General features: G+C 42.2%; 1 protein-coding gene across 7 annotated transcripts in view; it reads left to right on the forward strand.

The window, feature by feature from the left end:
- BABAM2 (BRISC and BRCA1 A complex member 2) overlaps nt 1–23,974 on the forward strand; it is a 624,699-nt gene that overhangs the window by 403,288 nt on the left and 197,437 nt on the right. The gene's annotated exons all lie outside the window — the stretch shown is intronic.

The following is a 23,974-nucleotide window of genomic DNA, read 5'->3' on the forward strand; positions in this document are numbered from 1 at the left end:
AGCGAGGCCCAAAGTCTAGAGAGGCGTCTAAGCAGCAGCTTAGAGCGGTCAGAGTAGCTAAACCGGAATCTTTGCTAACTCAACCACCAATGGTGAGTTGAGTGTTTAAATACTTAAAAAGGGGTGGAGTCCTCGCTGAGTACTGCCCAGGGTTTCCAGCGCTGTCCCCTTTAAGAAAGGGGCCGGTCCTGCTGCGCGCGTCCTAGCCGATGTTGGGGTCGGAGCTTCAGCGGCAGCGGCATCCCTGCCGCCGAACGAAGCCTCCCAACGCTGGAACCAACCCCGGAGGAAGTGGCCCACTGTCGGGAAAGGTAAGCTCGGTCGGCCGTGGCCGACCGGCGCAACAGCATGCCTCAGCCAACTTTATAAAATACCTGCCTTCGTGCATACCTGAGGGTTTTTACACACACGTTAGAATTATTTAATGCCTAAATATGTGCATATTCATTTAAAAAATAAGTTATAAAAACTGTGTGGACCTCTGTATTAAAAGAATGTGCATGTACTGAAATATATACTTTTGGGGAGGTGATATGCAGTTTATAAAATCCAGATTTAACTTTTGGATCACCGAATTATGCATGTATGTACTGAGTTATGAAAATTACCCTTTAAATGTCTTGTGCATCTGTTTGTATTCAAGCTGTACCTGTATCAATGTAAGCAATGTGTGGACTTCTGATCAGGATCATTTAATCAGGAGATTTAATGCAGCAGGAGTGGTTAAGTAGGAAGAGTTTGCAAATACTGTAAACATTATCTCCTCTGCAATGAAATAAAAGAGACGTTAACTTATTTATTGTTTAGTTAGTTTTATAGGGGGCAGGATATAAATCTATGCTCAAAGTACATAATAATGAGTTAAACATAAAATTACAATACTGGTACATATAATAAAACCATAACCTAGTGGTTTTGTTTGTTTTACGTAAAAAGTGTTTTCTAGTACTCCTGCAACAAAGCTTCTTTTTACCGCTTAATCTGAAAATCATAAGTGTAAAAGAATTGGTTGGATAAAGAAAATGGATAGATCTCTGTATGAATCACTAAAGCTACATAACATAAGAAATGCCTTACTGGGTCTGACCAAGGGTCCATCGAGCCCGGCATCCTGTTTCCAACAGTGGCCAAGCCAGGCCATAAGAACCTGGCAAGTACCCAAAGCTGGACCAGAATTGTGCAAATATCAAATGTGGCAGTTTTAGAATATAAACAGTAATTGATAGAGCAGGTTTTGCACAGACATGTAACCCCTGGGCGAGATGAATCCTTTTTCTTGCACCCAGGGCCACATAGGAAAGAAAAGATGATGATGACCCTTTCTGTTCTCTCTCTCTCTCTCTCAGCCACTGCATGGATGGCTTAAGATCTGAGTTCCAGGAATCCCGGTGGGAGAAGAACCATAGTTCCGAGGCCCTTTGTCTTTTCTGCATTAGCCCAGTACCAATCCTCTACATCTTGTAAACAGTACTGATAATAAACCCAGTATTTCCAGTCACAAAACACACTGAGAAGCAGGGTGGTTTCCAACCACTTTTTACTGATAGTTGATTTGATTGATGAATATTTACAGCTTTCTTTCTCTCTCAAATAAGGTAAAAAAATAATAATATAGTAGATAGAGTAATAAATGTGTGACCTCACTTCTCTAGCGAACTTTTCAGATTATTTTGGAAGCACACTTTAAACACTGGTCTTTCTCTAGGCGTCATAGTGGATAACACATTGAAATCGTCGGCTCAGTGTGCTGTGGCAGTTAAAAAAGCAAACAGAATGTTGGGAATTATTAGAAAGGGAATGGTGAATAAAACGGAAAATGTCATAATGCCTCTGTATCGCTCCATGGTGAGACCGCACCTTGAATACTGTGTACAATTCTGGTCACTGCATCTCAAAAACGATATAATTGTGATGGAGAAGGTACAGAGAAGGGCAACCAAAATGATAAAGGGGATGGAACAGCTCCCCTATGAGGAAAGGCTGAAGAGGTTAGGACTTTTCAGCTTGGAGAAGAGACGGCTGAGGGGGGGGGATATGATAGAGGTGTTTAAAATCATGAGAGGTCTAGAACAGGTAGATGTGAATCGGTTATTTATTCTTTCGGATAATAGAAAGACTAGGGGGCACTCCATGAAGTTAGCATGGGGCACATTTAAAACTAATTGGAGAAAGTTCTTTGTTACTCAACGCACAATTAAACTCTGGAATTTGTTGCCAGAGGATGTGGTTAGTGCAGTTAGTGTAGCTGTGTTTAAAAAAGGATTGGATAAGTTCTTGGAGGGGAAGTCCATTACCTGCTATTAATTAAGTTGACTTAGAAAATAGCCACTGCTATTACTAGCAACGGTAAAATGGAATAGACTTAGTTTTTGGGTACTTGCTAGGTTCTTATGGCATGGATTGGCCACTGTAGGAAACAGGATGCTGGGCTTCATGGACCCTTGGTCTGACCCAGTATGGCATGTTCTTATGTCCTCACAGTTACTCCATTTTCTCCCATGTCTCAGATTTACTCCAATTATTTATTTGTCACAGATTGAAGGAAATTCAATCCTTTTTTAGATTCCCAATTTATTTTCAACTTGGACCTAATGCAAAATGATAAATGACCTAACTAGTTAGAACCTGATAGGCACTTCCCTCTCATTCACTTCAGCAGCATTCACAGTTCTTAGAACAAATGTCTCCAACTTCTTACCCCTTTATATCCTTTAGTTTCTTTCCCTCTATGCCATTGGCAGGAATGCTCTTTTCCAGCTGGATGACTCCTCACTTCAAATTCTTTTAGGATGAAAGACACCACTCTCCCAAGGGCCATCATCTCCCAATGGAACAAAAATATTTGAACCCAAAAAGAGGAAAAATCAAGCAAGAGACAGGAAGGATGGAAAAACGTCCTTGTCTTACAACAAAGGGGATGGTCCAGAAATTGTTAAGTTATAGTTTAATCTCCCCTGCATCAGATCACTGTCAGGTCCATCCTCTGAAGGAGAAACCGTGCACTGCAGGTCTTTGTTCCGGCCTTGACTACAGGAATGCCTCGATCCACTAGGTTCTCACAGGAATTCTCCAAAAAATGGCTTAAAAGAGTCAGAAGTAACCAGAAAGGAAGTCCAGCATGCAGGCTGACTTCAAGGGGGGATCCCACTCCCTCCTCACTTCATAAAATTACAACAGAAATCAGACAGTAGACAGAGAGCTCCTGCCTCACTAAAATCCAAACTAAAAATCCATGAGGCTAGATTGTGCTTGGGGATAAATTATGCAGGATTACAACATCGGCAGCTCCCACAAGGGGGAACAAAACCCATCTTCACCAAGTTCTGCCTAAACCTCCCCATCTGGTTGGTACACTCCTGTTAGTTAGGGAAACCAAAGGATCCCTACAGACCCAAAATGGGAGAACCTGTTTATTGTATCTAGCCCAGAATGTGGTAACATTAATCCACATTCCATTAGTTGTGTTCATCGTTCATTGCTCCCTGCAACCTGAGCTTCCAGTACCTGAATATCTGCATTAACTGTAGCTTGTTGCACTAGAAGGTTGCAGAACCTTCCCATCCCAGATGAACTTAATCTCCAGCAATCATTAAAATCTGTACTGACTGGGAATATAGTGAACTCTGTTATTTACCCTATGGCAAGGTTAACGGAAAGGCAGGGGTGGCAATCCACTGCCGCTTACAACTTCCTCTCTGTTTCCAGTTTAGACCCTGCAGCTGTTCCTACTAAGATACATTTAATGGAGAGATAAATATGAAAAGAATAAGTTATAGCGCTTTTAATAAAACCACCATTTCTTCCTCACCTGCAGGAATATAATCAAAAGGGTAGCAAGTTGTGGGAAGGTGGGAGGAAGAACCTAGAGAAGGCCATCTGTGGTGTTCACTACTGCTAAGAGCACTCAGCTTGCCATGCTTTTATTCCAGCTAACATATTGCTGAAAATATTTCAGCTGCACACAGCCTGGTATCTGATGTTAAATTACATCATTTGGAAATATTTCTGTGTGCAAGCCAAGATTGTGCGAATATAGTTTGCACATTACCATATGGTCATGGTGTCAATCTTTTCTAGAGTTATCTCTAGCTTGGCCATGACTCCAAGGGCATTCTGTGATCAATCCCTGGAAAAGCCTTTGAAATCACTGACTGATCTAAAATACAGTAGTTTACGCTACAAGGCGAAGCAAGGCTTCAGTTGCCTAAGGAACATGTTGTACTTTCAAAATAAGTAAAGATGTTTTTGTACATAACAGGGAAACCTAGCAATTGTACACTGTTAGCTTGTTGACTAACACATTTGTAACAATTGTTAAGTCAATTTGGTGTGCAAGTCAGAATGTCAGCAGTGCCATTTTGATGATGGAGAGAATCAAAGACCCATTTTGACTTTAGGGGAGGGATAGGGGTTACCTATGGCAACCTGTCCTGTCATGTTGGACTAGTTAGTATGAGGAATGGATCTGCTCTGTAAGATCTGCCAGGTACTTTCTTGTGACCTGGATTGGCCACTGAGACCAGTGGCTTGATGGCCACTTGGTCTGACCCAGCATGGCAATTCTTAAGTTCTTATGGGGAAAATTGAACTATCCAATACAGCACTGTTACTATAGCCATGCTTTTTAATGTTAACACTGATATGTTGTGCATTTCATTCTTTTAATACATGGGGTGTTAAAGCCCAATGAACTGGACACGTTAAAACCAGCAGGTAATGCATGTTAAACTGCCAGTTTTAAAACTTGTTAGTAAATAGATCCCCAAATATGTAAATTGAAGTTATCACTATTATGATGGGCGGTTCATAGGACAGCCCCATGAGCCACCGCACTCACCCCGGGCACTGAAGGGCCTTCCTCTGTGGTGGTGATGCTGCCCATACATGCGTGCAGCTGGGAGAGCACTCAGACACCATCCTCCTCCTCTCTGGGCCTCTCTATGCATGTGAGCACAGCACGCTTCAAAATGTAAAGGGTCCATGGCGGGAAAAGACCCCATGGCGCCTTTTGATGATGTTAGCAGGCAGCCTGTACTATTTAAGGCACCCCAGGACCTTGCAGCAGCACCTCAGCAATGCATCTCCTACCTTGTGCTAGTGTGTGTTGCTCCTGTCTTCCTGATTGTTCCTGCATTCCTGTTTGGTTCTGCCTCATCCAACCTGCCTTGTCCAGCCAGCCTCATTTAGCCTTGCCTTGCCCAGCCTGTCTCGTCCAGCGTTGTCTCCTTGTCCCAGTCTCATTTCGTGCCTCTCGTCCATTCTCTGCCTGACCTCCTAGTATCAACTTCCTGCATTGGCTCTGACCACACTTGCCTGCTGCCTAGATCTGACCCCTTGCATTTGACCTGCTTGTCTGCCACCTGTCCCAACCTTGGCCGGCCTCTGCTTCTTCAATCTGCTGCCTGTCCTGACCCTGGCGTGCCCTCAGACTCTTGCTCCTTTACCGCCCTAGGGACCCAGCTAATCCCTATCGGCAAGCAGAACCCAAGGGCTCAACCGGCAGGGAAAGCGGCTAGTATAGGTGAAGCTGCAGGCTGACCCATCTTAGGAAGCATTCGCCAACTGTCGACATAGGCCTTGCAGGTTCACCACAGCACCAAGGGCTGTCTTCCACACCACCAATCACACTTTTTCACTTTTCCCTTCTTAAACAGCAGCTGTTCCTTCTTTATGCAAACTCATCTCTTCCTAATGCCTACACATTTCTCTGTCTATAAGTCTTTGCTGTCTGTATCCTTTTGCTTGTGTCTATACTCTTCTCTGAACTTGGTTACAAAATGTGTGAATGTGTGTTTCTCTGTCTTGTTATTACCCCTGTCCTGCTACTGTTAGAAGCCTTATACTAAATATCTGCTTCATGGTGCATAAATCAGTATCACAAATAAGGAAAGGTTCTTGTTGACATTTATAGGTGGATTGTGCTTTACACTAGGGCGGACAAGGTAGTATAATGTGACATTTTGTAGGAATGTCATTCCATGGCCATTCTCATGAAATGTCAAGTTGACTGGTATAAGGAATACATATACCCAGATCTTCTGAAATTATTTCTATGTTCTTTCAATTTAAGACAGCCCTTCTGGGTAAATATATTCACAAGTCTGTTGGTTTCTTGGCAGCATTCCCTTGAGAGAAAGATTAGATAGTCTCAGCGTGTTAGGCGTATTATTTACACTGTTCAGTCTTTTTGTTTTTTAGTGGCTAGCTGGATAACCTTGTGCAACTCCTGGTCTTCAGCCCAATCTGAACCCACTCCAACCTTGCTCGCTGCTTTTTTATGAAGGCAAAGTCTGAAAGCGAAGCACTGTGAGCTTTAGTTTGCAGGTATCGTGGTTTTGTCCATATTTTAAGCCCCACTCTTAGCAGAAACACTTCTCAAATAGTGCACTATGTATCGTGGTTTCCTTTGGAGTATGCCATATTCATGCTTCTTCCCAGTTAGTTAAGTACTGCAGTAGAGCAGCATCCTCCCAAGAGTAATGGGTGCTGCCTTCCGGATGTATTTCAACATAGTTGGTCTGAGGAGCAGGAATCGGGTCAAGGAGTTGAACCCAGTCTTCTAGCACTGTTGCACTTGAGCCAAGTCCACTCAAAAGCTTTCTTTCGTATAGGAGTGGGAGATTGTACACATCCCTTCTAACTTATCCCGCAAATATGTGTATCAGTTACATCAATTTTCAAAGCAAACTTAGGCAGGCAAGTCTGCTTTTAAAATTATCCCACCAAACCTACTACAAGTTACAGCTGTTAACTGGTGCTCACAAAATGGTCCTGAAAATGTACACGCATACAGTCAGATTTTACGTCTGTGCATGTCCAAACCCTGTCCCACCTCCGCCCAGGAGCATCTCTGCTCCCTCTGAGTAACTTGCGAATATGCCCACATATCAGAAGGGCAGTGTAGTAAAAGGTCACTTCTGCGCATACAACACAGTTTTACATGCAGAATTACCTTTCAAAATTACCCTCAGAGTATTTGCAGATGACAAATTACCTTTCTTCAGGGGAAGAATTTACAGTTTGCTTGATTAGCTGAACACGCAAGACGGTCTTTTGAAAAAAAGCCTTGTCACACCGGGATGTTACATTGCACTTGCTGAGGATGGATTGACTTTTTTCTTTTAGCTAGACTATACTGCAGCTTGAGGGTTTATGAATGTGACAGTGGAGAAGTAATTCTGGGGCTGGAGCCCTTGACCTTTCTTGAGCCCCTCATGCTCTGGAAGTATAATTTTATAGAACCCTTTCTCCCGTCCCACATCCATCGGTATTAACATACAGTGCATAGGCTTTAAAACATTTTTTTTATTATTTTAACACAACTTGATCAGTGTTTGCATGTCTATACAAGTCTCCGTTGAGGGGGAGGGCCCGTGATTGATATTCCTCTCCACTGGGGATGCGGATACTGGAATGTGCCCGGGATCACTCGGTGACTTAGATTAGTATGAGTAGGAACTGCTGCTTTAATGTTAGCAGACTTAACAAATGGGGAATGTGTACCAGAGACAACCACAGCATTGGCAATCACATAAAGAGCGGAGAAGTTTGGAGACTATCTGCATCATTCATGATGAGTTAGATAGAGTTGTTTGGGTTCTTTTATGTGGGCAATGTTCTTTTATTAGGATGTAAACATGAAAATGAGATGTGGGGGAGCTAGAACATAGCCTTTTATTAAAACCTTTCAAATCCTTTCTTTTCTGTTAGACGTGACTAATTCAAAACAGATCTTTTGCCAATAAAGTGTTACTGTCACTGGGGTCTACATTATCATTTTGGCTAATTAGCTTTGGTGATTCAATCCATTAGATTCCAGAAGTTTGTTTTGTTTGGGGTTTTCTTTTTAGACAAAATTGGAGGATCTTCCTCTCTAAATTCAAACAAAGTCATCAACCATCCAGATGGCTTATGTTCTCCGCACATGAAGTGCTCTTATTAATACAAGAGTACTGTAAGAACTAAAGTCAACATCAGTCAAATAAAGGGAGCAAGATATGGGGATGATTTTCATCGGGGTGGGGTTTGTACTCAAATTTCTGACTCTCGTTGCCAAGGATTTCATGACTCACACAGAATAATCCAGAGTGAGGGTTTCAACCACCATTCTAATGCATTCAAATTCTTCTAGTTCATATGCTGCAATTCAGTGGGATCTAAGGTTAAAAGAAAGAGGAAATTGGCTTAGCTTCCTTTTAGTCACCTGAATGTGTTTGGGAGAGACTTTATAAGACAAAAAAGCCGGAGCTTTGGACTTAATCACAGGGCAAGGGTGGAAACTTTAGGAATTATAATAAGAGATGTCACTGTATGTTGATTGGGCTTGAAGTTGCCTCATGGTTATCTGACTGAAAGCATCACTTGCTTTTAAAAAGTGTAGAATTCTAGCTTCCGTATTCATTCTTGAAAAAAATAACTTTGTGTGCATTGTGCTCAGGGGCATAGGATGACTGCAGAAGTTGGTGGTGCACCAGAAAATTAGCTGCTGTCAGCTGCCCTAGAACACAGTCCACCCTCCTACATTACTTGTGAGCACTACTTTCTTTGATGCAAAAAGCCTCTCAATTTTATACTCACAGCAACCTAATCCTCAGAGGGAACATTAGCTAAAGCCATCCCTTAAAATAATCGCTTAATCTACTAACATCAGTTACAATAAAATATGTGAATGAAAAAAATGTTTTCTGCAAGAACATTCAAAACCATTTTCTGCATGCAAATGAAATGAATAAAGAGCAAACTTCTGTTTAAAATAGGAATGAGAAAGAGAGGACCATAATGCCATAACAGCCAGTGATAAGTACCATAATTTCCACAGCAAGAATTCAAGTTACATTAGAACTGGACTTTTAAAATACAGGCAAACCCTCACCAAATACAAAATAGAAATGTGCCACCAAAAACTGTTCTGGAAACCACAAGCCCAGTGCAACAATGGAAAAACAGAAACATCATCATTCCTTGCCAAACATCAAGCAATAAAATCAAGAGATATAAAACATTCATAATATTAAAAGCATACTAATAAAAAGAATAAATGTTAAAACAGCCGATAAACATCCAATAATTTTAAAAAACTTGCATACATTTGTTCTATTTACTAAACACAATAAAATATTTCAAAACATCTGATGAATAAACATCCAATAATTAAAAAATATTCTGTTTCCCCCCAAAAAAACAATAAAATGTTTCAAAACAATAGAAACATCAAATTACACCCAATAATTAAAACTAATAAGGATTAAAAAATCTCCTGCTCTCCATACCTGCGACTTTTGATTTCTACTCACCCTGAGGTTATCATAGATTAGGGGAGGTAGGGCCACACAAACTATCTCTTTTCCCTCTCATTCATTCACACATACTAACACATTCATTCTTTCACACACTCCCTCTCTCATATACATGCCAATGCTCTTATATTGGTTGGTCCTAATCTTTTTCCCCCTTGTCTGTCCTTTTCTTTTTTCCTTTTTCAGGGTCTTTTATTCTTTCTGTTTCTTCTCTCTCTCTTCTCTTCTTTCCTTCCTCCATGCAATGCACAGGTTCTCTCTCACATGCATACTCTCACACACAAGCTTTCTCACACACAGGATCCCACTCTTGCATGCTCTCTCTCACATACATACAGGCTCCCAGTTTCATATGCTTTCTCACATGTAGGCTCTCGTATTCACATGTTATCTCTTATACACAAGCTCCCATTCCCACATACACAAGCTCCCATTCCCACATACACACACACGTACACAAGCTCCCATTCCCACATACACACACATACACAAGCTCTCACTTTTACAATCTCTCATTCAGTTCCATAGACTTCCACACACACACATAGACACACACAGACATGTTCCAATGCCCACAAACAAAGGCTTTCACAGGTTCCCATTCCTCCTCAGACACACACAGGCTCTCACTCTCACATGCTGTCTCTCACATGCAGGCTCCCATTCCCATATATACGTATACACACTCAGGCTTTCATTCTCACACACAGGCTTCCACTCCCACACACCCATACACTCTCACACATCCACATACGGGCTCTCACACCCCCACCTGCTTGCTCTCTCTCTCAAACATATTCAGGCAGGCTCCCATTCATATCCCCACCCCCCCCCACCCCCAAGCAGGCCCCCATTCTCACACACACTCACCCAGGCAGGCTCCTATTCACACACACACACACACACACACACAGGTTAATTTTCACACACACCCAGGCAGTTTACTATTCTCTCACACACACACCTATGCAGGCTAACATTCACACACATTCACACCCAGGCAGGTTCTCATTCATTCGCATACACAAAAAAAAAAAACCCGGGCAGGCTTCCCCACAGGGTCCGGAAGGCCATCGGCGGACCTGATCCCGCCAGCAGCCGAGAAGAGGTGCAGGCCTGGGAGGCCACCGGTGACTGAGCAAAGGAAGGAACCCAATCTCCTGCTGCTCCTCATGTGCCTGCCCCACGCTAATCAAAACTTTCGGGGCTAGCACTTCCTCTATGCCGATCTCGCAATTTACGAGATCAGCATAGAGCACATACTTGGCCACATGTGGTTTAAAGGCTGACACAATTAGAGAAGTGGGAGAACGGGCTGCTTCCTCTTCTCAACTGCTGGTGGCCTCCTGGGCCTGCACCTCTTCTCAGCCGCAGGTGGCCTGCCGGACCTCTCCTTTATTCGACCGCCTGTGGAATGGGGCCTGCCAGCGCCCTCCCGGGCCTGGTTATCGGTAAGATGGGGTCCACCGCAGCCTCCCGGGCCTCTTCCTCTTCTCAGCCACTGGCAAGATGGGGGTCCTCCTCCCAGGCCTCTTCCTCTTCTCTGTCGTCTTTCTCGTGGATGTGCTTGCAGTTGGTGATGCCCGGCACACCTCGTTTTAAAATTGGTGGTGCCTGTGAACCACTGTGCACTATGGACACTACATCCATGATTGTGCTACATTTTAATTTAATCAGTATAAAAATAGACCACATGGGCTATTCTTCAGAAAACCTGAAGGAGAACTGATAGTTCCCAAAAAGAGTTATTGTTCTTTGGTTTTTTTTTTACATGAAATCTTGCATACTTTCCTTGCTCCCATGCCGTTTGATTACAAACTATTGGAGACTGAATGATATGCGGGCCAAAGGAACCCCTGTAGGCTTTTAAACTGATGAGCAAAAAAAAAAAATCATGCAAACAGTTTAAAGAATTAAAACACAACATGTTTTTAAATGTGTTTTTGGATGCTCCATGGAGGGTCTCTTTGCCGCCTTGTTTTAAAGTGACCCAGGGCCCAAAGAGGAGAATAATGCTTTAAGCCAGTGTTTCTCTGACCTTTCACGCCCAAGGGTCAAAAGAAGAGCTAGGGAAGCACTGAAAACCCCATCACTCTCTTGTCCAACTTTTGAAACAGTGGGACAGAGGGAGTAGAGACCCACATGGATCCATTACAATGGAACAGCTCCCTCTGTATACGAGTGCAGGAGAAGTCGCCTCATTTTGTTACCTTGGCTGCCGCGTGTGGCTGCCGGATCTCCTTCACTGCCGCTGCTCCTCCCACACTCAGAGTGCGTGCACGCTCTCCATATCTCACTCAGCTTAGGCATAGGACAGAGGCTGGAAGGACTCAAAGGAGCAGGCTCAGGACGATGAGGAGGTGCTGCGTGCAATTTGTCTGGTACACAAAGCGGAGTCCAGCTATCCATGCCCTGCATACTGCCCAATAATTACCACACTCCAGGAAACATGCTGTAGCAAGGAAGAAGAGGCTGCATGATTACAGATGTTCTCAGAAAGGAGCTGTTAACCCTTTTAAGAGCCATTGCTGGTGTCTTGCTGCGAGATGCTAAGAGCAGAGCCCAAGTACTGGCCTGGATCTGAGCAGCAGGCAATGGTGGCTTTTCTATGGCACACCTGATCCGGTCTGAAGGCGCACCAGTGGCCTTGGCACAGTGGTTGGGGAACACTACTTTAAGCTAACGATGTCCCTTGTGTGTGTGTGTGTGTGGAGGGGGGGTGTTATTATTTTTCTCCTTTACTATTCCATTCTCTTTACCTTTTCCTCTCCATATGGCATGCTCAAATACTCCCTGCCCATGAACTGGAGGGGCTGTATTTCAGAGGCATGTTTTCAGCACTGTTTCTTGGTTGGTAGAGGCCGCCCCAGTAGTGACAGCCACCTTCTCTCCCTCCCCCCCCCCCCCCCCCCCCCAGGTTATTTGGCAATTGGCAAGTTCCTCTACAACTTCCTTCTAATTCTTTCCAAACAAACAAACAAACACAAACATACTTGTAAGCACCGCCCTTTGAAATATATAGCAATAACATATTTTGTCAGTGTAATCATCTATTCAAAATGACATCCCAAATATTTTAATAATTATACCTATTACAGAACTGAGGTGAGCCCAAAAGAATATTTTTTTGATCCTCACCTATAGCAAAATTACACCACCCTCAGAAATGACTCCGTGTTTGTTGATCTTTTACTCTCAAAAGGGGGGAAAATGGAGTATTTTTAAATAGGAAAATGGGGTATTCCAAAGTGGTTGCAAATAAACCCACATGGTATTGAGTTACAAGCTTAAAATACCAACGTTTCCTCTTCAAAGATCAATCAGAGTGACGACAGCTATTTTTATATAAAACAAGACCATTTTTACATTAACCTTGGAGTACCTGAGGAGGTCTTATTATTTTTAAGTAGTTCATTCAAGTTTTGCACATGGAGAGCACCCATTTTTGTATTTCTTGAGGGAAGTGGACATATTCCCAGAGCCGGCAGACACGTTTCTTCCAATTAAAAAGCAAACTGCATATCAAAAAGTCACCTTGAGCTAACATGGTTCTTCTTTCATTGATAAGATATGACATTCAACAATTGTTCCCGTCACTGCTAAAATCTTGGCCATAGATATAATTTGCATCCATGATTTACTATTAGTAAAATTAGTTTTCTGTCAGGGATATTAGGTATGCATGCTATGACCAGAACTGTCTTGGTCAAGCACATGTAGCGGGATCAGAATGTCCTAGACTAGGAACATGTATGCAGGCCAAAGGTCACTATGAAAAAATGGAACGTATACAGGTATGAAGATGATTCACCAAAATACAGAGTCTATATAATCATGGATTATAATGGTAGAAAATGCTTATATTTGCTGAAACAATAATAAATTACAGCACCTTCACATTCTAATACTAGCTGGGTCATTTACCATTTCGCGTTAGGACCTTAAAAGTTTTTTTCACACATGCCGGTTTGAGCATGGTGGGTGGGAGGGGGAGAGAGACAGAGACAGAGAGCCTCTGTAGAGGCCAATATGTCACTCTACCATTTATACCACTGTAAGAGGGGGCACTTTTAAATTGGGGGGGGGGAGGGGTAGATTTGTGGGGGTAGTTTCATACACAGTCAGACGTACGAACAGCAAAGTTGAAATCACTGAAGATTTTCTGTCATTTACAGCGATGAAAAGTAAAAGGAGTTGATTTGTACAATGTACTCTCTACCTAGCTTGATTGGTAGTTGAGTGACATCTTGGCCTCTACTGAGGCTCGCTCTCTCCCTCCCTCCTTCCATGCCTGAACCGCTGGATGAATCAGCATGCGATGTGAAAAATAGCGCGCATGCGATACATGTATTGTGCGTTGCAGAAATTACCTATGTGATACAGGAGCAGGGAAAATTAGCCTAACCATGCCCCCTTTATTATCGCAGGCGCTATTTCCGCTACATTTATAGCATTTTCATGAATCTAGGTCTAGGTTTGTTTATGGGATACTTTAAGTGATTTTGATGAACTTGAAAGATTTTCATCTCTATTTTCATTGATTATGTGTTGATACTTGAGGTGTTTTACTGCATAATTTTTCTGGATTCACTTAAACAATAATAGCCATTCGCAATAGCATTTCCTGTTGAGTCAGTGACCTGGAATATCTGAAACCATCTTGTCTCTGGTACCTATTACCATAGAAGAAATTCCTAACTTGGAGGTTAATTGCTCTAATGAATCCATTGAGCAAACTATACGAAGTATCTTCTTAACAGTATTTCAGTTTCTTCATAAACATGGGTATTTTTTGGTCCTCTGAAGCCTGTTTTTATATCAGAACACACCTCTTCATTTTTCTAAGATCAACCTTTAGATTTGTCAGTAAACAGTAAATTCAACACTGCATGATTGCTGAAGTAGACCAAACAATGGGTGTAGGCCAGTCTAAATGCAAAAGTTTCCATTCCAGCATTCTAGGCCACTCTCATGAAGTCTATAATTAAGCAATAAGACACAATAGGGTGTGTGTTGAAAATCCGCACACCTTAGATATGCTTTGAGGCACAAGGCCAAAGGCTGAGTGCTTTTATCTATACAAGAATAACCAATATTTTACAATATTGTAGATCTTGGAGTACCTTGTGGTTTTTAAATTTATTTTTTAAATAGTCATTTTGGGGTTTTTTAAATCCATCCAGTACACGTGATAGGATATTGATACTGGCGGGAATCTTCGGCAGCCAGTCACTGAAAGCAGATTCTTCCTTCCATTTTATAATCATAAGTAAGGCTTCTGCTTTGTCGCACAGGTCAGACTAGAGATGGAGAGTAGGAGTTCCTTTGTTGCTGTAATGTGATTTCCCTTTCTCATTAATTCAACCTGCCAGAATCTGGCTATCAGGATTCTTGGTTTTACCCCTATGGAGGTTGATATTCAGAAGACTTATACAGGTAAAACTGAGTTTTGCCCTCATATGTCTTCCCCTTTAAAAATTGTTTCCTCCTTGGCTGGGTAGCTTTGAACAATAGATTTGTGTACAAAAAGGGGGCGGGGCTGGAAGCATGGTGCTGGTGTCAAAATGTTTTAGCTAGATAGCACCATTTTGAGCACTGCCTTCCTGAATTTGTGCAGACAAGTAAGTCCACACAAATAGCATTCCTAAAGTTATCCAGGTAAAGTTACCTGGATAACTTATAACCATATATTCAGCAGAAAATGTATCCAGACAAGTTCCTCTGACTATCTAGTTAAAGTTAACCATATTATTACAGTTTCTTAATACTTATAAACAGATCAGGGGTAGGCAATTCTGGTCCTCAAGTGCCGTAAGCTGATCAGATTTTCAAGCTACCCATACTGGATATATATAAGAAATATTTGCATGCACAACCTCCATTTAATGCAAAATGCATCTCATGCATATTCATTGTGGATATCCTGAAAATCTAATCAGCTTGAATCACTCGAGGACCAGAGTTGCCTACCTCTGAGATAGATAATGTGATATAACTTCATTAGATTTTCTTAGCTTCGTCGTTATTTTGCTGATGTTAAAAGAAGCTGGGTCAGATCAAAGGTTCAACAAGCTCGGTAATCTGTTTTCAACAATGGCCAAACCAGGTCACAAGTACCTGGTAGGATCCCAAAAGGTCGATAGAATCCATGCTGCTTATCCCAGATATAAGCAGTGGATTTCCCCAAGTCCACCTTAATAATGGTTTATGGACTTTTCTTCCGGGAATGTTTCTAAACCTTTTTTAAACCCAGCTACACTAACAGCTTTCATCACATCCTCTGGCAATGAATTCCAGAGCTTAATTATGGGGTAGATTTTCAAATAGCGCGAATTGGCCTACTTTTGCTGGCGCATCAGGCGCAAGCAAAAGTAAGCTGGATTTTAGTAGATACGCGCGGAGCCGCGCGTATCTGCTAAAAACCTGATTCGGCGCACGCAAGGCTATTGATTTTGTATAGCCGGCGCGCACCGAGCCGCGCAGCCTACCCCCGTTCCCTCCGAGGCCGCTCCGAAATCGGAGCGGCCTCGGAGGGAACTTCCTTTTGCCCTCCCCTCACCTTCCCCTCCCTTCCCCTACCTAACCCACCCACCCGGCCCTGTCTAAGCCCCCCCCTTACCTTTGTTGGGGGATTTACGCCTCCCTCCGGGAGGCGTAAATCCCCGCACGCCAGCGGGCCTCTTGCGCACCGGGACGCGACCTGGGGGCGGGTACGGAGGGCGCGGCCACGCCCCGGACCGCCCCGGGCCGTAGCCACGCCCCCGTACCCGCCCCCAAAACGCTGCCGACACGCCCCCTAAACGCCGCGACGACCGGGCCCGCCCCCGACACGCCCCCCCTCGGAGAACCCCGGGACTTACGCAAGTCCCGGGGCTCTGCGCGCGCTGGTAGGCCTATGTAAAATAGGCTCACCGGCACGCAGGGCCCTGCTCGCCTAAATCCGCTCGGATTTGGGCGGATTTAGGCGAGCAGGGCTCTGAAAATCCGCCCCTATGTGTTAAGTAAAAAATATTTTCTCCTATTTGTCTTAAATGTATCACCTAGTAACAATTTAATATCCCCTATTCTTTGTTCTTTTTGAAAGAGTAACCAACCAATTCATGTTAACCCATTCCACTCCACTCATTATTTTATAGACATCTAGTATCCCTCCTGAGTTTTCTCTTCTCCAAATGGAAGAGTCCTAACCTCTTTAGCCTTTCCTCATAGGGGGATTGTTCATAAGAACATGCCATACTGGGTCAGACCAAGGGTCCATCAAGCCCAGCATCCTGTTTCCAGCAGTGGCCAATCCAGGCCATAAGAATCTGGCAAGTACCCAAAAAAACTAAGTCTATTCCATGTTACTGTTGCTAGAATAGCAGTGGCTATTTTCTAAGTCAACTTAATTAACAGCAGGTAATGGACTTCTCTTCCAAGAACATATCCAATCCTTTTTTAAACACAGCTACACTAAATGCACTAACAACATCCTCTGACAACATATTCCAGAGTTTAATTGTGCGTTGAGTGAAAAAGAACTTTCTTCGATTAGTTAAAATGTGTCACATGCTAACTTCATGGAGTGCCCCCTAGTCTTTCTATTATCTGAAAGAGTAAATAACCGATTCACATTTACCCATTCTAGACCTCTCATGATCTTAAACACCTCTATCATATCCCCTCTCAGCTGTCCTTTCTCCAAGCTGAAAAGTCCTAACCTCTTTAGTCTTTCCTCATAGGGAAGCTGTTCCATTCCCCTTATCATTTTGGTAGCCCTTCTCTGTACCTTCTCCATCGCAATTATATCTTTTTTGAGATGTGTCGACCAGAATTGTACACAGTATTCAAGGTGCGGTCTCACCATGGAGCGATACAGAGGCATTATGACATTTTCCGTTTTATTCACCATTCCCTTTCTAATAATTCCCAACATTCTGTTTGCTTTTTTGACTGCTGCAGCACACTGTACCGACGATTTCAATGTGTTATCCACTATGACACCTAGATCTCTTTCTTGGGTTGTAGCACCTAATATGGAACCCAACATTGTGTAATTATAGCATGGGTTATTTTTCCTATATGCATCACCTTGCACTTATCCACATTAAATTTCATCTGCCATTTCCATGCCCATTTTTACAGTCTCACAAGGTCTTCTTGCAATTTATCACAATCTGCTTGTGATTTAACTACTCTGAATAATTTAGTATCACCTGCAAATTTGATTACCTCACTCGTCATACTTCTTTCCGGATCATTTATAAATATATAGAAAAGTATGGGTCCCAATACAGATCCCTTAGGCACTCCACTGCCAACTCCCTTCCACTGAGGAAATTGTCAATTTAATCCTACTCTCTGTTTCCTGTTTTTATTTATTTATTTATTTTTAATTTTTATATACCGAGGTTCCTGTATGACATACAAATCACTCCAGTTTACATAAAACAGTAAATCGCCCAAGGCTACATCACCTAAGGCTTTATCGCCCAAGGTTTTATCGCCCAAGGCTTTACATAAAACAATTGAAGCAATTGAACACAGTACAATTAACCAGTGAATGAAAAAGGAACAAATAATTGAATGCATACGGGATATAAAATATATGAATGAAAGAACTTGAGTAAATGAACTCCGAACTGAAAACTACCATAAGAATTAGTCCTGGCGTCTGCCTGAATGAAAATACAAAGTAAAAAGGGGATGGATACAATTAAGTTAAGAAAGGGAGGGGAGAGGTCCTATTGGAAAGTTGGAATGGGATAGAATATGAGACAAGAGATATAACATTGTCCTCCTGGGTGAGAGAGGATATTGAGAGGAATTGAGTGGAAAAAGGCCCAGGGGCAGCAAAAGTCGGCCCAGAGGCAGTGAAACCGATCAAGAGAGTCAAAAACTTAGAAACTTGACGAGATAGCACTTGATTAAGTTTATTATGGCATCCAGGCAGCATTATGTGTCTGGGAAAGCTTGGCTGAAGAGCCAGGTTTTTAGCTTTCTTTTTAACTCCTGATGGCTTGGTTCAAGTCGTAGATCTGGGGGGAGTGCGTTCCATTGGTGGGGGCCTGCTGAAGATAGTGCTCGCTTCCTTAGTGATGTTTTTGCAGGTGGGGCATACAGTGTGCCTTTGTATGCGCTTCTGATGGGTCTAGATGGGAGAGAGGTTGTGTATCGCTTTGTGAATGATTGTGAGAACTTTAAAGAGGATCCTGTATTTGATAGGTAACCAGTGTAGGTTACAGAGTCTTTTAGCCAGTTTGTAATCCTCGAAAGGACATTGCCACCTATCCCATGACTTTTTACTTTTCCTAGAAACCTCTCCTGAGGAACTTTGTCAAACACCTTCTGAAAATCCAAATATACTATATCTACCGGTTCACCTTTATCTACACGTTTATCAACTCATTCAAACAGATTTGTGAGGCAAGACTTGCCTTAGGTAAAACCGTGCTGACTTTGTTCCATTAAACCATGTCTTTCTATATGTTCTGTGATTTTGATGTTTAGAACACTTTCCACTGTTTTTCCTGGCACTGAAGTCAGGCTAACCGGTCTGTAGTTTCCTGGATCATCCCTGGGTTAGGTTAGCCACCCTCCAGTCTTCAGGTACAATGGATGATTTTAATGATAGGTTAGAAATTTTTACTAATAGGTCTGAAATTTCATTTTTTAGTTTCTTCCGAGCCCTGGAGTGTATACCATCCAGTCCAGGTGATTTACTACTCTTCAGTTTGTCAATCAAGCCTGCCACATCTTCTAGGTTCACCGTGATTTGGTTCAGTCCATCTGAATCATTACCCATGAAAACCTTCTCTGGTACGGGTATCTCCCCAACATCCTCTTCAGTAAACACCGAAGCAAAGAAATAATTTAATCTTTCTGCAATGGCCTTATCTTCTCTAAGTGCCCCTTTAACCCCTCGATCATCTAACAGTCCAACTGACTCCCTCATAGGCTTTCTGCTTCAGATATATTTTTAAAAAAATTTTGTTTAAATGTAAACCGATGTGATATGTAAAATCGAACACCGGTATATAAAAGTAAGTAAATAAATAAATAAATAAATAAAAGTTTTTACTGTGAGTTTTTGCCTCTACGGCCATCACTTTTGCATTATCCTATTTTCTTCTGTTGGATCCTTCTTCCAATTTTTGAATGAAGATCTTTTGGCCATGTCTGTAATCGTTTTGCCTTCTTTCCACCTTTCTTAATGTATGGAATACATCTGGTCTATGCTTCCAGGATGGTATTTTTTTAACTATGATCACGCCTCTTGCACACTTTTTACCTTTGTAGCTGCTCCTTTCAGTTTTTTTCTAACTATTTTTCTCATTTTATCAAAGTTTCCCTTTTGAAAGTTTAGCACGAGAGCCGTGGATTTGCTTACTGTCCTCCTTCCAGTCATTAATTCAAATTTGATCATATTATGATCACTATTGCCAAGCGGCCCCACCACCGTTACCTCTCTCACCAAATCCTGTGCTCCACTGAGAATTAGATCTAAAATTGCTCCCTCTCTTGTCAGTTCCTGAACCAATTGCTCCATAAAACTGTCATTTATTCCATCCAGGAACTTTATCTCTCTAGCATGTCCCAATGATACATTTACCCAGTCAATATTGGGGTAATTGATATCTCCCATTATTACTGCACTACCAATTTGGTTAGCTTCCCTAATTTCTCTTAGCATTTCACTGTCCATCTCACCATCTTGACCAGGTGGATAATAGTATACTTCTATCACTATAGTCTTCCCCAACACACAAGGGATTTCTACCCATAAAGATTCGATTGTGCATTTAGTCTCATGCAAGATGTTTATCCTGTTGAACTCTATGCCATCTCGGACATAAAGCGCCTCACCGCCTCCTGGGTGCTCCTATATATCATTGCGATATAATTTGTACCCCGGTATAGCCCTGTCCCATTGGTTATCCTCTTTCCACCATGTCTCTGAGATGCCAATTAAGTCTATGTCATCATTCACTGCTATACATTCTAATTCTCCCATCTTACTTCTTAGACCTCTGGTATTAGCATACAAATATTTCAAAGTTTGTTTTTTGTTTGTATTTTCATTCTGCTTTTTAATTGATAGGGATAAGGTAGAATTTTTTAGCTCAGGTGAGTTTTTAGTTACAGGCACTTGGACTACTTTTCTTATTATTGGAACCTCACTGTCGGGATGCCCTAATTCTAATGCATCATTAGTATCCTTTGAAGATACCTCCCTCCGAACCATGCGCTGCTGAGTGACTGTCGGCTTTCCCCTTTGTTCTAGTTTAAAAGCTGCCCTGTCTCCTTTTTAAAGGTTAGCGCCAGCAGTCTGGTTCCACCCTGGTTAAGGTGGAGCCCATCCCTTCGGAAGAGACTCCCCCTTCCCCAAAACGTTCCCCAGTTCCTTACAAAATTGAATCCCTCTTCCTTGTTCCATCCCCTTTATCATTTTGGGCGCCCTTCTCTATACCATTTCTAATTCTACTATATTTTTTTTGAGATGCAGTGACCAGAACTGTACACAATACTTAAGGTATGGTCACACCATGGAGCAATACAGAGGCATTATGATATTCTCTGTTTTATTCTCCATTCCTTTCCTAATAATTCCTAGCATTCTATTTGCTTTCTTGGCTGCCGCTGCACACTAAGCAGAGGATTTCAATATATTATCCATGAGGATGCCTAGATCCTTTTCCTGGGTGGTGACTCCTAATGTGGAACCTTGCTTTGTATAGCTATAATTTGGGTTACTCTTCCCTAAGTGCATCACTTTGCAACTACTTTCCCAGGTTTGGTTTGATGTAAACCGGTGTGATAAGACTTTTTGTCCTGAACGTCAATATAGTAAAAAGATGTAAATAAATAAATATTTGTCAACATTAAATGTCATCTGCCATTTGGATGCCCAGTCTACTAGTCTTGTATGGTCCTCTTGCAATTTCTCACAATCCTCTTCTGATTTAACAATTTTGAATAATTTTTGTATCAGCAAATTTTATAACCTCACTCATTATTCCTATCTCTAGGTCATTTATGAATATGTTAAAAAGTAGCTGTCCTTGTACAGATCCCTGGTGCACGCCACAATTCACCTTTCTCTTTTGAGAAAATTGAACATTTTAGCCCTACTCTCTGTTTTTATATTTTAATCAGATCTCAGTCTGCAATAGAACATTGCCTCCTTTCCCATGAATTTTTAATTTGCTGAAAAGTCTCAAATGAGGTACTTTCTCAAAAGCTTTCTAAAAATCCAGATATATTATATAAACTGGCTCACCTTTATTTGTTTGTTCCTCTGAATCATCACCTTTAAATATTACTTCTGGCATAGGTATTTGTTTTATATCTTCTTCAGTAAAGAGTGAAGCAAAGGAAACATTTAATCTCTCTGCTATGGCCTTGTCCTCCTTTAGCACCACATTTACCCCTTGATCATCTAATGGTCCAACTGACTGCCTCGCAGGCTTTTTGCTTAAAATGTACCTGAAAAAAATTTTATAATGAGTTTTTGCTTCCAAAGCAAGCTTTTTTCCAAATTCTATCTTTGCCTTCCTTTTCAGTGCTTTGCATCTAACTTGCCAGTACTTATGCTGTTTCCTGTTTTCTTCATTTGGATCCTTTTTCCATTTTTTGAAAGACGTTCTTTTGGCTAGAATAGCCTCTCTCACCTCAGGTTTTCATTATGCTGGCAATTGTTTGGCCTTCCTTCTACCTTTTTTAATGCATGGAATACATTTAATCTGGGCTTCCAAGTTAATGTTTTTAAACAATGTCAATGCCTGATGTAGGAGAAAGGGTTTAGAGGGTGGGGAGGAGAGGGGAGGAGAGGGGGAAGGGAGGTTAGGGTAAGGGGCAGGGAAGTTCCTTCCCAGTCTGCTCCTTAATTGGAGCGGACTGGGAGGGAACTGGGGAAGCCTGCAATGCGTCACCGCGCGAATTTGTACACTTTTACTCCTCTTGCACGCAGCCCACCAATTTTATAACATGCGTGCACAGACGCCCTCATGTTATAAAATCAGTGCGCTACTTACAAAATCTACCCGATAGTGGATAACAGCAGAAAAGACCATCAGTTCAGCCCTTCATGCTGTCCAAACATCCTAGCTGCCAGTCAGTGACTACCTGCAAAATCTCTCCCTATCCACCATGGTCTTTTTTGCCTTTCTTCTTTGACTCCACCAATTGGGTAGTAGATTATACAAGATACCCACTTAATTCTCTTAAGCACCCACCTCTCCCATGCCTAAGCACGAAGCTCTGCAACATTCCAAACAGCTAGCAATACCAGTGTAACCACTGCCCAGACATCCGGCCTCCAGGGTACGTTGCATAGCCTGCAAGACAGGCCTGGCTATGTGAGTGTCTGAATTTCTGTTAGGACTTCTAGTTATTGCAGAACGTACAGCTTGCCAGACAGACCCAGCTGCTTGTTAAATCCTAATCACCATTCGTAACCTAAAGAGATAACATTGCTAGTGAATTTCCTAGGTCCTCTGCATAGCCTGCCAGACATTCCTGACTATGACAGCGCTTGTGTTTCTGCTAGGATGTCTAACATTTCATACTAACCACTTTGACATTCATTCTGGCATCCTCACTCATTATTGAATCAAGAAAGTATCACTAGGTCATGCATTTTATGTCCACTTTTAGCAGCTAAGTATCCTGTGAGCTTATCCCATGCCCTCCTAAACTCCATTATCATTTTAGTCGCCACCATGCACTCTTCACACCTTCACTGCCTTGCTGTAAAGACATGCTTCCTGACTTCACTTCTGATACTCCTCCTTTGAAGCCTCATATCATGACCCCCTTCTTCTTGAACTCTCTTTCCCTTCCCACTCTGAATACCAACCTGTATTGACCCCCAGGAAGCTCCCGCTTGTGGTTCTCCTCACACCATTACTTAAAGAAATATATTAAAATCCCTTGATGAATCTTTGTCCCAATGGCATATCACCCGAACCCATAAGTAGAAGTTATTTCTTCCAAGAAAAAAATCTCTAATGACCAGGACCTGATTTAGGGCCCAGTCACATAAATGTAAATAAATATTACTGCTTTTATTTCTTTATTTTTGGCTAGGATCCTAGTGCCAAGAGCCTTCATTCACAACTACCTGGGGATTTTTGTCCCCTATTTTAATAGACCTCCTTCCAGCCACTATTGTTCTGGCTGATTATTGAAGCAGTAGCTCTGAGATCAGGAGCTACACACTAGGGCTCCTTCCAGAAGCCTATATCATGGACTCTTCCTTTGTCTGGCCAGCAGGTGTCTGTTGATGACCACATCTCCCCAGTGGTGTGGCTCTCCTCGGCATCACTCACTCGTCCCACTGCATATTACTGCTACTCCTGCCTCCAATGTGGCTCTCTCCAGTGCCACATCCTGCAGTCTGGCTCTACATGAGCATCCCGTGGCCCAAATCATCCTGCTCATTTTATCTTCAAGTCAAACAAAAACTGCCTATTATAATAATAGATGATACTGACACCTTGTGGCCACTGGTGCTGCTGCATCATATGTTTTCCTGAACAGGCCAAAAATGTATAGTAGTATAATGATGCTAGTTTTAGCTTTGAGAGAAGGGATACTAGCATTGGGCACCATGCAAACACAGAGGCATGGTCAATCTATGATAAATACTGTCTGTTTCTTATATACAATTTTAATGTACATCACTTTGTTTTACCAAT

The sequence above is a fragment of the Rhinatrema bivittatum genome, chromosome 3 (assembly GCF_901001135.1).
Source record: "Rhinatrema bivittatum chromosome 3, aRhiBiv1.1, whole genome shotgun sequence".
Classification (NCBI taxonomy): Eukaryota; Metazoa; Chordata; class Amphibia; order Gymnophiona; family Rhinatrematidae; genus Rhinatrema; species Rhinatrema bivittatum.